Below are 15,800 nucleotides of genomic sequence, written 5' to 3' on the forward strand. Positions count from 1 at the left end.
TTCAACTGGGCAAAAATTCAAAACTGAGAACTAAACAGTTCCATCTGCAAAAAAAGGAAGGAAAAAAAGGTTTCCTCCTCACAAACATTTGCTAAAATAAACCAGTAAGCAATCCCATTTCCTAAAACCATTGAGATTTTTTTTTAAAAAGGCTGACATGCAGAGAGTCTACCTGATTGCCAGATAAAGCATTTCTCTTAAAAGCTACCTTTCAAAACACATTAAAGTTGGACATTACTGTTGAAAAAGTAAGAGGATTGCAAGGTGCCAGAGGAGGTCACCCATGCAGAAAACCTGCAAGCCAAGAGGGTGGGGCAAAAACCGCAAACCCACAAAAACCCCCCATCTCCCACGCATTTACATTTTGCCTTTACTTAAGATCAGTCAAATGAAATTAAACCAGCAAATAATGGTAACTTTTCTTTGCATTTGAATGTAGTCTAACTGCAGGTAACTGAGTCTGCAAACAAACTAAGCAAAACTGGATGTCTTTTCTGAATATTTACCTAGATGAACAACTACTAATTTTCCTTAAATCAGAGAATCATGTGATTCTTTTTTCATGTGAAACCCAATCTGCCTAAGCCTGTATTTCTGAACTGAACTGGTACAGTTATTTGCGTTTTATCCAGTAACCAGTAACAACCTTCAAAAAGCCTGAACAGTAAGATCCTACTGGAATGCACTGATATATATCACACTCATGTAGCTCCTAAGTCCTGTATCAGCATGAAGACAGAACTTCAATGACCTCTTCCTCCTTCTTCAATTAAGAGTGGAGGGGGGCAGGATGTACCTGCATTTACAGAACTCCCAGTGACTAAAACACTTCACTTTGAATGAGGTGCAAACAGTCAAGAAACAAGAAACCTGCATACAGAAAGAACAAGGATTCCTGGAATTCTCAGTGTATTAATCATGTGCCTTTACTCAGAATAATTTGCTACAGTTTAGTAAGATCTGTGAGTCTCAGGGCAGGTATACTCAGACTTAAGAGTTAAGATCAAGACTTACTATGTATTACTGGGCAGCTTCCAAAATACCTAATAAAGAGATTTGCATCTAGAGCAGCACTAGAGAGAATTAGTTTTAAATTATTCTGGTTTTGCAGCACATCTCTCAGTTTTATTAGCAAGAAGTCGCTGAACCTATCCCTCTCATGTACTTCATCCTGTAACAAAAGGGGAAAAAAAGAGATAAAAAACCATCACAGATTCACAACTTCTAACAAAAACAAACTTCTCTAAAAAAAAATACATGTTTTGGTGGCACATTACAGAGGCCTTAATATGTGTGAGTCTAGTTTAAGTAATAGGTTTTTTTAAAAAAACTATCCATAAAGAAACAAAAATGCCTCAAAAAGTTTTTATCAGCGCTGAGTGCATTACAATGCTGAAGCTGTAAGCACCTTAACTTTAGAGGCTAAAGTGAGTATCTGAAACCTCTCTGATTTTGTATTTGAAGCCAAATTTCAAGAAAACACCACAAACTACAAATCTTATTTTAATAAATTCTCACTTCACCACTGATAAGCATTTAAAAAAATGTATGACACCACATAATCAGAAAAACAGACAAATTGCTTAGACAAGTCATACACAAAGCCTGTAAGTTAAGGCACATAACTGATTAATCATCTTTTTCATTCTTCTGTTTTGATTTATATTATGAATGAAGGAAACAAGGACTCAAAATACAAAGTTTGTAGGCTGACATCAAGAATGTATAAATCATTCTCATGCTTTTTTAACTCTGATAAACAGGCAGGCACCTAAACTTACCTTTTCATCTTCAGTACTTAAGTCTTGCCAAAAACATTCTAGTTCCCTTTACTTATTCAATTCCATCATAGGAATATTGACATAATCACAAATGAACAATCTGAATACTTTGCTAGCAATTAGACTCCACATTATCTAGAAAACTCTGGGCAAACAAATGGACTGAAAACCTGTATTGCTAAAACAAATGGTAAGAGAAAATCTGACACAATCACATTGAACCACATCAAGGTAAGCCTCCCTAAGGATTTTCTGCTGACCATGGAAGTTCAGAAATATTTACACTTCTGTCCCTCTCCACTCCTCCTGATTCCACACTTAACCATTGGCATGAAAATAAGATATTTTCACAGGAAAAACGCAAACACACAGAAAAACACCAAACTGCACAAAACATGCATTCTACTCTGAGGACTCAGAAAGTCTTTGAAGTTGATTCAGATTCTACCAAACAAAAACACCTAAAGTGCTCAGCAAATTTAAGTAAAACAAATGAAGACCTCATTTTCCAAAGCAATACATATTGCTCCACCCCACATGAAAGACCACAGGATGCTCACCACAATAACATGGGTCACGGTGGAGAGAGTGCTGTCTCCTGCCATCAGCGTGCCAAGGAGCATGTCATTAGTGCAGAATGTTACCAGCGTCTTTGGAGAAACCCTATGGATCACATCACAGAGACAACTCAGGGGTTTGCACCATTTAAAGCTTTCCATGGATCAAAAATTAATGCAGCTGCTGACCAGAAGAGAAATTACAGTTCCCTCCTCAAAAGATTAATGCACACCACTTGTTTTTAAACTATGCCTTTTCCCAGACATTTCCTAACAATTTGTAGTGCTTGCATCTCAAAACTCTGGACAATATATTAAATGAAAGAATAAGATTCAATTTTAATAAATAAGGAAGTAAAAGAAAACTGTGAAGAAACCCTGCATGTCATTCATTTTACTAGAAAATTCCATGTGGAAAACCAGGTTCCAATTCCTCAGCCTGTGCTTGGATATAGCCTTTGTACTTGTCTACATGTGGTGGGATGAGCCAGGTGCCTACCCAAGCCACTCTATCTGTCCTCTCCACAGGCAAGGGAGAGGAAACATAAAAAAAAGACTCCCAGGCCCCAGAGAAAGATAAGGAGAATGTGGGTCTCTCCCACGGGAAAGTGGGCTCTCCACGAGTTTCTCCAATATGGGTCCTTCCCATCGGCTGCAGTTCTCCAGGAACTGCTGCAGCACAGGTCCTTTTCCACAGGGTGCAGTACTTCAGGAACAGTTTGCTCCAGTGTGAGACCCCACAGGGTCACAATCCTGACAGCAAACCTGCTTCTGTGTGGCTCCCTCCCTGGGGCCACAGCTTCTGCCAGGAGCCTGTTTCAGCACAGACTTCCCAGAGGATCACAATCTCCTTCAAGCATCTACCTGCTCCAACACAGAATCCTTCACAGGAGGATCCCTGCTGCACCACGGACCTCCACGGCCTGCTGGGCCACAGCTGCCTCACCATGGGCTGCACCATGGGCTGCTCTGGCACCTGGAGAATCTCCTCCCCTCCTGCACTGACCTTCCTGTGTGCAGAGCTGCTTCTCTCACATGCTTTCACTGCTCTTCCGGAACCGCTGCCTCTGTTGTGCAGGTTTTCCTCCCCCATTCCCCACTGTCCCAGAGGCACTATCACCATCGCAGATAGGCTCAGCCTTGGCCAGAGGCAGGTCTGCCTTGGCTGGCACCGGCTCTGTCACACACGGGAGAGGCTTCTGGCACCTCCTCACAGAAGCCTCCCCACAGCCTTGCCTTGAAGACACAATTCATTACAGCTGACTAAATCACAGAGGCATCTGCTTGATCCTCTGGTTTTTCAGGAGGTGAAAATACTGAAATGTTACAATTCTATACCTGGGGCACAGTTAGCTGTCCCAATAACAACAGCAATTCTCACTACTCCCTCTGCTACTGCCATCCTAAAAGAGCTGAAAAGTTCCTCTGTACTGTACTCTACAGCTTTTCTCTGGAGGACAGTTAAGAAAACCTTAAAAATTACGTTTCTGTGTTACTAGAAACACCTCTCAACATCTCCACTCCAAATTTCTTTTGTCCACAGCTCAAAATATTGTTATCTCCCCCTTTCAGTGTTTCCCTGGAGTAATTGTATTGATTTTTCTCAAGCTGGATTTTCTGCACTGCTTCCAGTAATTCTACCATTTTCACCTGACTTTGCTCTTCTTCTGCCAGCATAGTACTTCCATATATTAATCATCCAGCTTATTTGTGACACATCTTCACCAGCTCTTCTAATCTCCTAATATCTATGGAGAGTTTTGTGGATGAATGGCTTCGTGAGAAAGGACATGACTACATGCAGTTAGTGAAGCAGTAGCTGAAAATTGCACAGTGCAGCAATAGCAGATGTAGCAATAATATCTTATGTCCTTGGCTAAGCTGGTTCCCAACAGTAGAATGTTCAGCAAAAGATAAATGTAAGGGAAAACAAAGCAAGCTTAGAAAGCTCCAAAGGCGGGATTGACCTGTTTTTCATACACCAATGATGAGCTTAAATTTTGCAATATGCATAAGCTTCATTATAACGGGTATAACTGTACATGTGTGCTTGAAATAAACTGAGACTTGTTGACATTATAGAATGGACTTGTCTCCCATCATTTTTTCCACAAAATGGTGACCCGATCGACGTGATAGGCACCACGGTGGAGTGACGAAAAAGGGTTCGGGTCCCGATGCAGCCAGGACGGCAAAAGTGCTGAATTGAAATAGAGTGCACCGTGTCCCAGGTGACTGCAGAGGCAAGCCTGGCCGATATGTGCTGCCGACGACCTCGGAGGGCTGCAACAGCGCTGATAATATAGGTATGGAGAGGCAAGCAGCATATGATTTATTTACTGCATTCTTGCAGAGAAGGCAGATTAAAGGCATTGATTTGCAAAAAGATCTGCCAGGGTTATTAACATATGGGTATTCTAAGGGGTTCTTTGTAAATCCTCATACAGTACATGAGTTGTCTGAGTGGCGTAAGTTCAGGGATAAACTGTGGGAGGAAGTTTTAGATGATGATAAGACAGCTAAAAAGTTGGGAAAGTGGTGGAAGGTAGTTCACAATGAGTTATTATAACATCAGGCAGAAAAGAAAGCTGCCGGGCAGAGAACTTCAGCACTAGAGAAAAATAGAGGTTTTAGCGGGGAGGATTGGTTGCCTGGTGTTTCCATGCCACCTGCTGTGTCTACAGTGGAGTTAGCTCCATTGCGACCTGTGCCTGAGGACACGGAAACAGAGTCACGTTGTGAGCCCACGGCTCCTCCAGCCCCCTCAGAACAGAAATCGACAGTTTGTCAAAGTTTGTCTGTCAGTAAGCCGACCCCTAGGGCAGAGTCTGACCTAACGGAGGCTCTGGCCAGGGAACGGAGGGAAGTTTGGGCGACTTTGGCAAGAGAGGAGCTGGACAAAGGAGATGGGCAGGCTTTGGAACTAGCAGCAGAACTGGCTTGTCCTGTAATTTTTCAGCAGCAGGCAGGCGGAGGGTTAACAGCTCAGATTACACCGTTTAGATTGGAAGTTGTTGTCACAGTTGCGAGCTACAGTGAGTCAATTTGGAGTTACTAGTGAACCGGCTAGGCAGATATTGGATTATGTTTGGAGTACTAATATATTGCTACCAGGAGATTGTAGAAGTCTTGCTAAGCTGATTTTCTCGACACATCAGAGGCTTTTGTTTGGTGCACACTGGCAGGCAGAAGTTAATGAAGCTGTAGCTATACAAAGACAGCCTGGAGATCCCCTTCATGGAGTAACTGTAGATGAATTAATGGGCTTAGGACCATATTTTCACACTGAGGCACAAGCTATGCTAGGACCTGAGAAGTGTCGAGAGGCAATGTGACTAGCTCGAAGGGCTATAGATAAGGTGAAAGACCCAGGAGGTTTGCCAGCGTATATGGGAATTAAACAAGGAAGGGATGAGACTTTTGGAGCGTTTATTGATAAGGCAGCGGCAGCAATAGAGAGAGCTGGAGTGCCTGAGTTTATGCATGGATCATTGTTGAAGCAGTGTGCTTTGCAAAATTGTAATGCTTCTACAAGAAGTGTGTTAAACACATTAGGAGCTAATTGGACTATAGAAGATGCACTAGAGAGGATGGCTACTATACCAACGGGGCAGCAGGCATTTTTAGTTGAGGCTATTAAAGAGCTGGGGGAGGGATTAAAAGAGCAGGCAAAAGCTTCACAGACACAAGTGTTAGCTGCTCTTGCACCCCTCCAAGCGTCAGTAGCAACCCAGGGAAATGTTTACAGCAGCCGTATGAGATGTTTCCGATGTGGAGGGACAGGACACGTTCGGCGAGAATGCTCTGCTGCTGGAGTATGGTGTCCTAAGTGCAAATCGGATACTCATAACATTGCTGCCTGTAAGAGGAGACCGGGAAACGCCCGAAACAGCGCGAACAAGAGCAGCCGCGCTCCGACACAAATAGCTGCTCCAGCCTTTCCAACAGCGACACCTTGCGTCCAGCCACAAGAGGGAGCCTCGGGATGGACTTGGCAGCCGCAGTAGAAGTGACTTTAATGACACCACAGCCGCAGAAGGTCCCCACTGGAGTTAATGGACCTATTATAATAGAGGGCAGGACAATGGGAGCTTTGTTATTGGGAAGATCATCGGCCTCTATGCTTGGATTATTTGTGCTGCCTGGTGCATTGATGCAGACTATACTGGTGAAATTATAATTATGGTTCACACTCCATTTCCTCCTATTCGGATTAATAAAGGACAAAGGATCGCTCAATTGGTTCCTCTGGAGCAAGTTACTAAGGCTGTATCCTCACGGAAAAGCCGTGGAGGAGATGGATTTGGATCTACAGGAGGCTTGACTCTATTAACTTTGGATCTGAATGACAGACCAAGAAAAGAGGTTTTGTTGGAGTATAAGGGACAAAATGCATGCTTACAGGTTTGCTGGACACGGGTGCTGATTCAAGTATTATTGCACCACAGTGTTGGCCTGCACATTGGCCCTTACAGCCAGCTGCTACAGCAGTAACAGGAGTTGGAGGTTTAACTCTTGCAAGTCGCTCGCCACCTCTTACTGTCTCAATAGATGGTAAAGTCATAAAGGCAATATTTTCTGTTGTTCAGTTACCACCTACGGTGCAATGCCTAGTTGGGCGAGACATTTTAACACAGTTAGGGGTTGTCCTGACAAAGGAGCACCCTTTGGGATAATAGCCATTGCTTGGACTTTCCCAATTCCCATAATTTGGAAAAGTGATGAGCCTATATGGGTAAAGCAATGGCCTTTAAAAAGGGAAAGTCTGCAACATGCTCATGCCTTGGTCACTGAACAATATCAACAAGGGCATCTGAAATTGTCTACAAGTCCTTGGAATACCCCTATCTTTGTAATCAAGAAAAAGTCAGGGAAATACCGCTTGTTACATGACTTGCGGGAGGTTAATAAACAGATGGAGCCAATGGGTGCACTACAGCCAGGTCTGCCTAATCCAGCAATGCTACCTGAAGGATGGCCTCTATTGATAATAGACCTCAAAGATTGCTTTTTTACAATAGCTTTGCATGACAGGGATACAAAGCGCTTTGCATTTACTTTGCCAGCTCTGAACAGAGAAGGTCCAGATCAAAGATTTGAATGGACGGTTTTGCCTCAGGGTATGCGTAACAGCCCTACTTTATGTCAACTTTACGTAGATTCTGCATTACAACCATTGAGGCAACAGTGGCCACAAGCTATCATTTATCACTATATGGATGATATTTTGATTGCTCAGCCTAAATCATTTACGAGTCAACAGGTTAAACATGTACAAAACTTGCTGGGACGTTTTAAGCTTGTTGTGGCCCCAGAGAAAATACAGTTATCTCCTCCTTGGAAATACTTGGGATGGATATTGTCTCAAAGCTTGGTAACGCCTCAGAAATTAGAACTGAAAACTCAGATTGTTACTTTAAATGATGCTCAGAAATTACTAGGTGATTTACAATGGCTTAAACCTATAGTGGGCCTTCCAAATGAACTGTTAGATTCTCTTAGACCCTTAGTGAAGGGCACAGACCCAACAGCACCAGTGACCCTTAATCCTCAGCAGAAAAGAACTCTTCAGCAAATTACAGACTGTGTGGTTCAGGGTCTAGTACATCGGCGAATACTGGGAATCCCGCTTAATCTCACTATATGGTGTGGTGAAAAACATTTGCTGGAAGCTTTAACCCAGCTAGAAACAAAAACGGGGGAGATAAGGGTGTTGGAATGGCTATCCCCTCCACTTCAGCAAACAAAGACTTTAATTCAAAAAATTGAACTGTTAGCAGCTTTGATAAAACGAGGTCGTGAGAGAATTTTGCAGGTTGATGGGCGAGAGCTTGAACTAATACAGATTCCTATGAAAAAGGACTCTTTACAATGGTATTTGGTTAATAGTGAAGAACTGCAGGAAGCTCTGCTAGGAATAGGAGGTGCTGTCATAACTGAAAGTATTAAAAATCCTCCATTACAGTGGATTGGAAAATTGAGTTGGATGGTTCGGCCACAGAGAGAAAAGGAGCCGATTCCTGGTGCAATAACAGCATACACAGATGCAGGGAAGAGGTCAAGAACAGCAGCAATTACATGGCAGGAGCAGGGAGTCTGGAATCATGAAATTCTTACTGCAAATGACTCAGATACCCTTCAGACCTTGGAGTTAGCAGCTGTGGTTTGGGCTCTAACAGTCCTGAAGGGGCCTTTGAATATTGTTACAGATTCCTTGTATGTAGTTGGTGTTGTGGAAAGAATAGAGGATGCTGCTATCAAGGAAGTACAAAATCAGAGACTATTTGAACTGTTCATACAACTTCAAAAAGCAGTAAAAATCCGAGAACATCCTTATGCTATCATTCATATAAGAAGTCACAAATGGGAAATTGGCTTAGGAGAGGGTAATGCCCGGGCAGATAAGCTCGTCACAGTGACTCAAACTTCTCCTTTATCAGGGCAAATGCTTGCCAGGGAGGCACATTCTATGTTTCATCAGAACGCAAAAGGGTTACAACGGGAGTTTGGAATATCCCATGCAGATGCCACTGCTATAGTGAGAGCTTGTCCTATCTGTAGTCATCATAATGGGGGTCATGGCATGGGATGGGGAGTTAACCCACGAGGTCTTTCATCTAATGAACTCTGGCAGATGGATGTTACTCATGTAAATAGTTTTGGTCGCTTGAAATATGTTCACGTTACTATAGATACATATAGTAAATACATCTGGGCAACAGCTCAAGCTGGAGACAAAGCATTACATGTTATAAGGCATTTGTGTAGTTGTTTTGCAGTAATGGGAGTGCCAAAGCAGATTAAGACAGACAATGGTCCTGCATACATTGGTGGCAACGTGAATAGATTTTTAAAATCATGGGGAATTAAGCACATTACAGGAATAGCACCTTCTCCCACTGGACAAGCAATTGTAGAAAGGCAAATGGAACTTTGAAGAGATATCTGGAAAAACATAGAGAGATTGGAGATGTTCAGGAAAGATTAATGAAAGTGCTCTTTGTTCTTAATCATTTGTGTGTATTTGGGGATTCAGAGGCACCACCTGCAATGAGACATTATGGACAAAAAGAAATAAGCAAAAAGGGCAAAGAAGTATGGGTCAGGTATAGGGACCCTAAAACAGGTAATAGTGGCAACCCTGTTACCAGGAGAAGCTGCCAGAAAGGCTATGGTGTTAGCTGAACAATTGGGATGCTGGACTAAAGATGAACTTAACAAAACATCAGAGGTTTTAGCTATGCTTGCTATGGATGTACAAAGTGTAAATCATGCTGTACTACAGAACAGAGCAGCAATTGATTTTTTGTTGTTAGCCCAGGGACATGGATGTGAGGAATTTGAAGGAATGTGTTGCATGAATCTCTCTGATCATTCTGTATCAATACATGCTAAGATTAAAGAACTACAACAGGGCCTTCATCAATTAAAAGAAGAAGATGGTCTGGGGATAGAAGAATGGCTTAAAAGCTTAGGGATCGGTCCTTGGCTAAGAACTTTTATCATGTATGTAGTAGGAATCTTGATTGTTGTTTTACTACTCTTGCTGATTTTGCCCTGCCTGTTTAACTGTCTTCAGAAGCTGGTAGAACGCATGGTTCAAAAGATGTGGACAACTAACTTAATGGTCCAAAACAAAAACGGAGGAAATATGGAGAGTTTTGTGGATGAATGGCTTAGTGAGAAAGGACATGACTACATGCAGTTAGTGAAGCAGTAGCTGAAAATTGCACAGTGCAGCAATAGCAGATGTAGCAATAATATCTTATGTCCTTGGCTAAGCTGGTTCCCAACAGTAGAATGTTCAGCAAAAGATAAATGTAAGGGAAAACAAAGCAAGCTTAGAAAGCTCCAAAGGCGGGATTGACCTGTTTTTCATACACCAATGATGAGCTTAAATTTTGCAATATGCATAAGCTTCATTATAACAGGTATAACTATACATGTGTGCTTGAAATAAACTGAGACTTGTTGACATTATAGAATGGACTTGTCTCCCGTCATTTTTTCTGGATTTTCTGCACTGCTTCCAGTAATTCTACCATTTTCACCTGACTTTGCTCTTCTTCTGCCAGCATAGTACTTCCATATATTAATCATCCAGCTTACTTGTGACACATCTTCACCAGCTCTTCTAATCTCTTAATATCCTTGTGAGCTTTCATACACATATTTGAATTCTTATTGTGGCTTCATTGTTCAAGTGCATTCATTTTCACCAGCTATGTGTTATCTTTGTTCACTCAAGCAACACAACCTTTAGCCATCTTCTGGTCACTCATTATCTCAACTGCTGGCCTTTCCCTTAAATGTCATTTCGCTACACGGTGCAAAGATGTAAAAACCCCAAACAATCCATTCATGCTCTGCTTTACAGACAAATTCATCAAGTGATACTGAAATCTCTACTTTTACATCACTTCATGTTTTAAACACAGCAGCTGAAGAAGAATACATTTAATCCAGACTAGACTGATAAATAATGCTCAGCTTCATCAGTCACATTCCAATTTTTTTGTTTTCCCTTTTATGGCCCCTATCAACTCTCACTACATAACATTTGTTACAGCATGCTGGTTTTCACACCTACCTTCAAAGCTTGCAGACCTTTTGAATCCACACATGTTAAAAGCAGAGGGGGGGGGAAAGAAGAAAGTGTAGACTTGATCTGAAAATCAGACAAGGATTTCCATGCAGAAGAAATCAACAGAAAATACCTGAGATTCAGTTCTGTAAGACAGCCTTCTACATCAAACTGCAAAACACAGGAAGAAAGCCATCCTTTTCACCCTTACGTATTCCTTACCTGCAGTAACATATCCCACCTGTGAGGCTGCAGTTTCAATGTACACAAGATTCATAAGACCAATACAAGATCAACCGACACTTAGAAATATCATTGGTACCTGCTCTCTAACCGGATCTGGTAACCAATTGTCTGGCCAATCTTCTCTCTTCTTTCTGCTGCCACTCTTTCAGCCACTGCAACAGCTGCTAAACGTCTTGGCTGAGTACAAAACACACGACAGGGAGTTCCATTCTTGTAGCAGTCATCAAGGATAAATTGAGGGATCTGTAAAGAAGTGGTTCAAATTTGCTTTTTGAGAAAGTCACAGCTTTGTTAGCACAGGGAAACCATTAACTGCATATCAATATTGCACATTGCAAAAGACTTTTCATTACAATTATCATAGCAAGCATATCTGAATCAGCAGAAAGTAAATTTCTAAGTATAACCTATTTAGGTTTTTTTTAAAGAAAAACCTTACAGTTCCTCCCTCCTTCTTCAGAGAAATCTAAAAAAAAAACCAAAGCCCTGCAGATAATCTCACATTTTAACACAAAAAATAGATTACTCTGGATACTAAGAACAGAACTAGCCTTAGAAGAAAAAGGGTTATACAAACATCACAGCTACTTTCCCTTCAATATTTTGTATTATTTTAATGAAAAAATGGTATCTACCAGAAAATTGTAAGGAATCATTTTTGCTTCTAGTACCTATCTAGAGGCTTAGTGTTTCAAAAGCAAGAAAATAAATTGGAACAACATTTTCAATCACACAGGAAAAGGAAAGCCTTGAAATAGCATCAAAGTACCCCATATCACAAATGTTACACAATTGGCATTAGTTTAGAATAAATACTGTTATAGTTTTTATTTCATTGAAGCAACATACCTGCGTCGTTTTTCCTGATCCAGTCTCTCCTATAATCAAAACAATTTTATTGTCCTTTATGGTTTGGACAATTTCTTCCTGTTTTTCAAGAACTGGTAGTGACTGCCTGAAGGAATCAAACTCTGATTCCCCTCTTTTCCCTGGGACCTGGGGGATACCATCATTAAGTCGACCACTTGTCTTGTTTACTTCTTTCTTTTCTGTGAAGACAAGTTAAAAGGTCATTTATGCAGACACAGAGGAAGGTCACAAAAACACTGCTCAAAAATTGTACTTAAAAATTAACATTGCTGGCTTTTTATGCATCCCTGTGGGTAAAGTGACAAACCCATCACACATTTAGACGTCATATTTATAGCATGTCCTGCAGTGCTTGCAATAGATATTTTTCAAAACAGATATTACTTTCATAGGTATTTTGAAGAAAACCAGACTCTTCCAGAGCATTGCTCCAAGTCAAAAAAGCCTACAAAGAGCAAAAGGAGAAACAAACTAAACCAGAGAATATCAGCCTGGCGTATTTTGGTGGCCTTTGTATCTGCGCCCACATTTCACACCTGCAGTTCCCCCTAGAAATACACACTGACAGAGTTAAACCTTTAAGCTATTCCACACATTTGCCTGAAATCATACCAATGCAAGCATGCTGTATCAAGAGCCCTGGCCCCCACGCAGCAGTGCGATGTGTTAGAAAGCAGTGCATAAGTAGCCAAAAAACAGGCACATCTTCTGAGGGAGCTACTTCACATCCATCATTGCAAGTGCTACTCTATAATTCCTTGAGAATTATTCTCTGGCAGAATGAAAAGTTTGCTGTAAACTCAGTTATACATATGTAATGCCATTAACAGATTCATATTCTAAATTTCAAGCTCTGTTGTACCAAGACAAACAGACTAAAAGATCAGGAGAACTAAAAATACATTCTTGAGATGCAGAGAAAGGCAAATATTAGACTGTTCATTAACTTATCCCTTACATTCCTAAGACATTGCATTTCAGTACTTTTATTACAGATTCCCTCTGGTTCATATAACAATCCTATTAAACAACTAAAACAATTGGAAATAACAGCAAAGAAAGCGCTTCAAGAAGAGACACCACGTATCAAAAACATGCAATTAAACAAGGCATACCGGTACAAATGTTTTCTGTTCACTACACCCATCTCTGCACACAGAAACACAGTGCAACTCTTCCACTTGTAGCTGCTAAAGCAATAATCTAGATGAAAACCTTGCTTTTAAAAAAAACCCCAACATTTCGACAGAAGTTTGTCTTTCCGTGAACTCTTCCATATTCAAGAAATCAAGAAGTCTGGACAGTAGTCTCTTAAGGACCAAATCTATTTTGTAGAGATGAAGAAGTAAAAACTGAAATTTTTGATTTATCAAGGACATTAATTTCTATAAGCAGAACAGACAACCTCATTTTCTAATATAGGCATTCTTATGGCATCACAGTAACACTGACTCTTCAACCCCACCTCATAGTTACTTCTGTGAAGCCACATTTCAAAATGTGCTTCCAAAAAGATTTGGCTGGAACTGGCTCAAAGATTCTAAATTAACACAACACAAGGTGGACATCTCAATGTGCATGATATGACTTCCCAAGTTCCTCACAGCACCAGTTATAAAAGACCTTAAAAGTAAGGAAAATTAATGCATTTGTTTGAAGGTGTCTGTTAGGACACCAGAGCGGACAGAGCAGGAAGAGGTTTGTTTTGTCACTGGGTTGCAGGTAGTTTCGAGTGGTGTCGATGGACAAGTCCAAATCAGAACACATGCTGAACGTACCAGATTCAACAGCACAGGCACTTCCTCGCTCTGTCCTTGGCAGGAGCTCCGCGCGTTCCTTATTTGTGACGGGAAAGCGCTGAATTAGGCTCCGAACGGCGTGTTTCGTACAGAGAGCCAAGTCACAAGTCATGACTGCGTGTGCCTCTGACACATCCTTCTTCCTTACAGTCAGGTATCGATTGGCTCCTTTTCTGTCGGGGGGAGGGGAAACTTATTTTAGGAAAAAGGAACCTACTCTAGGTTAACTTTTATCTGTCAGGGTATGAGATGCTAAGCAAAATCTTTGGAAAAAAAAACAGAAATCACAGTGAGAACCTTTTTTAACGGAGCCATTAAATCCACAGAGTATAAAATCAAGCTGTCCCAAAATGCATGTCACAAGCTTTTTCAAGCATGCATACAGCAATGAACAAAGATGCTCATATGTGTAGCTACTTTTACACTTTTTTCTCTAACACTATTCCTTGTAGCAAGTTGAGGATGTTGAAAACATCAATCAGGTTATCATTAGTCTTGAAATTCTATCATCTGCACCAAAGAACTGAAAACTGTACCCCGACTCACCCTTTGCTTTTAGATACCAGTCCAAGAGACTGACAGAGCCGGTGAACAAATGCTCTTTCAGTACTAGTGAAACTAGAAGGAAATTCCATCTCTAGAATGATAAATAATAATGAAAAGACAGTAACAATGCAACAGGCAGTAATCTTGACAACTCAATGTTACAGAACCACAGAATTCTTAGGATTGGAAGGGAGACCACCCAGTGTAACCCCCCTGCAGGGTCACCTGGAGCAGGTGACAGAGGAACACATCTAGGGTTTGGGATGTTTCCAGAGGGGGAAATTCAATGCTTTCTCTGGGCAGCAGTTTCAGTGCTCTGCCACTCTCAAAGGAAAGAAGCTCTCCCTCATGTTCAGGTGGAACTTCTCTTTGAATTTATGGCCATTGCTCCTTGTCCTGTCACCAAAAAGCCTGCACCGCCTTCCTGGGACTCATCTTGGAGATATTCATATGCATTAGTGAGATCCCCTCTCAGTCCTCTCTGGGCCAAACAGGACCAACTCCCACAGCTCTCCTGATGAGAGACCTCTCATCTCAGTGGTCTCTGCCAGACCCGCTCTATCAGCTCCCTGTCTCCGTGCTGGGAAGCCCAGAGATGGACACAGCACCCCAGCCGTGCCTCACCAGGGCCGGGCAGAGGGGCAGGATCCCCTCCCTGACCCGCTGCCAGCGCCCTCCCCACACCCGCAGCTGCCCCCGGGCCGGGCCGTGCCGCGCACCCGCCTCGTCCCCGCTCCGGAACCGCTCCAGGGCCAGCTGCGCCGCTATTGCCACCACCTCGTCCACGCCGGCGGCCCCGAGGGGCTCGGCCCGGGCGCGCACCGCGGCGGCGGCAGCCCCGTCCCCCGCAGCCCCGCCGGGCTGCCGCCGCGGGACCCGCCTGTGTCGCGACATGGCCCCGACACGGCCCCGACACCGCCCGGACCCGGGGCCGCAGCCGCTCGGCCCGAGGGGCGCCGCCGGGGCGGGGCGGGGCCGGCTGGAGCCGCCCGCAGCCGAGCCGGCCCCGGCGGGAGGAAATTGGCGCTTTTCCCGCCGCTCGGGGGGCACGGCTGCCCGAGCACCGCGCTGCGCGTGTGGCTACGGGCAGAACGCGGCCCTGCTCCCTGTCCCGTCATAAATTACCTGCTTTCATGGCATGGTGTGAAACGTAGCTGCGGCGAGGGTCATCTCGGGCCTCAGCCTCCTCGCTCGGTAAAGTGTTACTTGCCCTGCTTTTCCTGCTGTCCTTTGACTCCACGCTGAAGACACGAGCTAGAAACTTAACCAAATCCACTTGGGCCTGACACAGGCCTCGGTACTGAAGGCTGCTGCTTCGGAAACATCATTAGGTCAGAAGGAGAGTACTTGGAAGAAGAATAAGCTACTACTCCTCAGTTGAAATGGGCAATTAAATAAATAGAAAATAAACACTGTC

At 42.9% G+C, this 15,800-nt stretch overlaps 1 long non-coding RNA gene across 1 annotated transcript; it reads right to left on the minus strand.

Moving 5' to 3' along the window:
* Positions 1 to 996: 996 nt before the first annotated feature.
* LOC144248279 (uncharacterized) lies at positions 997 to 15,249 on the minus strand. Its single transcript, XR_014951656.1, has 2 exons — positions 14,384 to 15,249; positions 997 to 14,010 (listed from the first exon to the last, which is right to left on the minus strand). It is a non-coding gene; the product is annotated as an uncharacterized LOC144248279 (long non-coding RNA).
* Between the last annotated feature and the right edge of the window lie 551 nt (positions 15,250 to 15,800).

Source organism: Lonchura striata, chromosome Z (genome assembly GCF_050655825.1).
Source record: "Lonchura striata isolate lonStrDom1 chromosome Z, ASM5065582v1, whole genome shotgun sequence".
NCBI classification, from domain to species: Eukaryota; Metazoa; Chordata; class Aves; order Passeriformes; family Estrildidae; genus Lonchura; species Lonchura striata.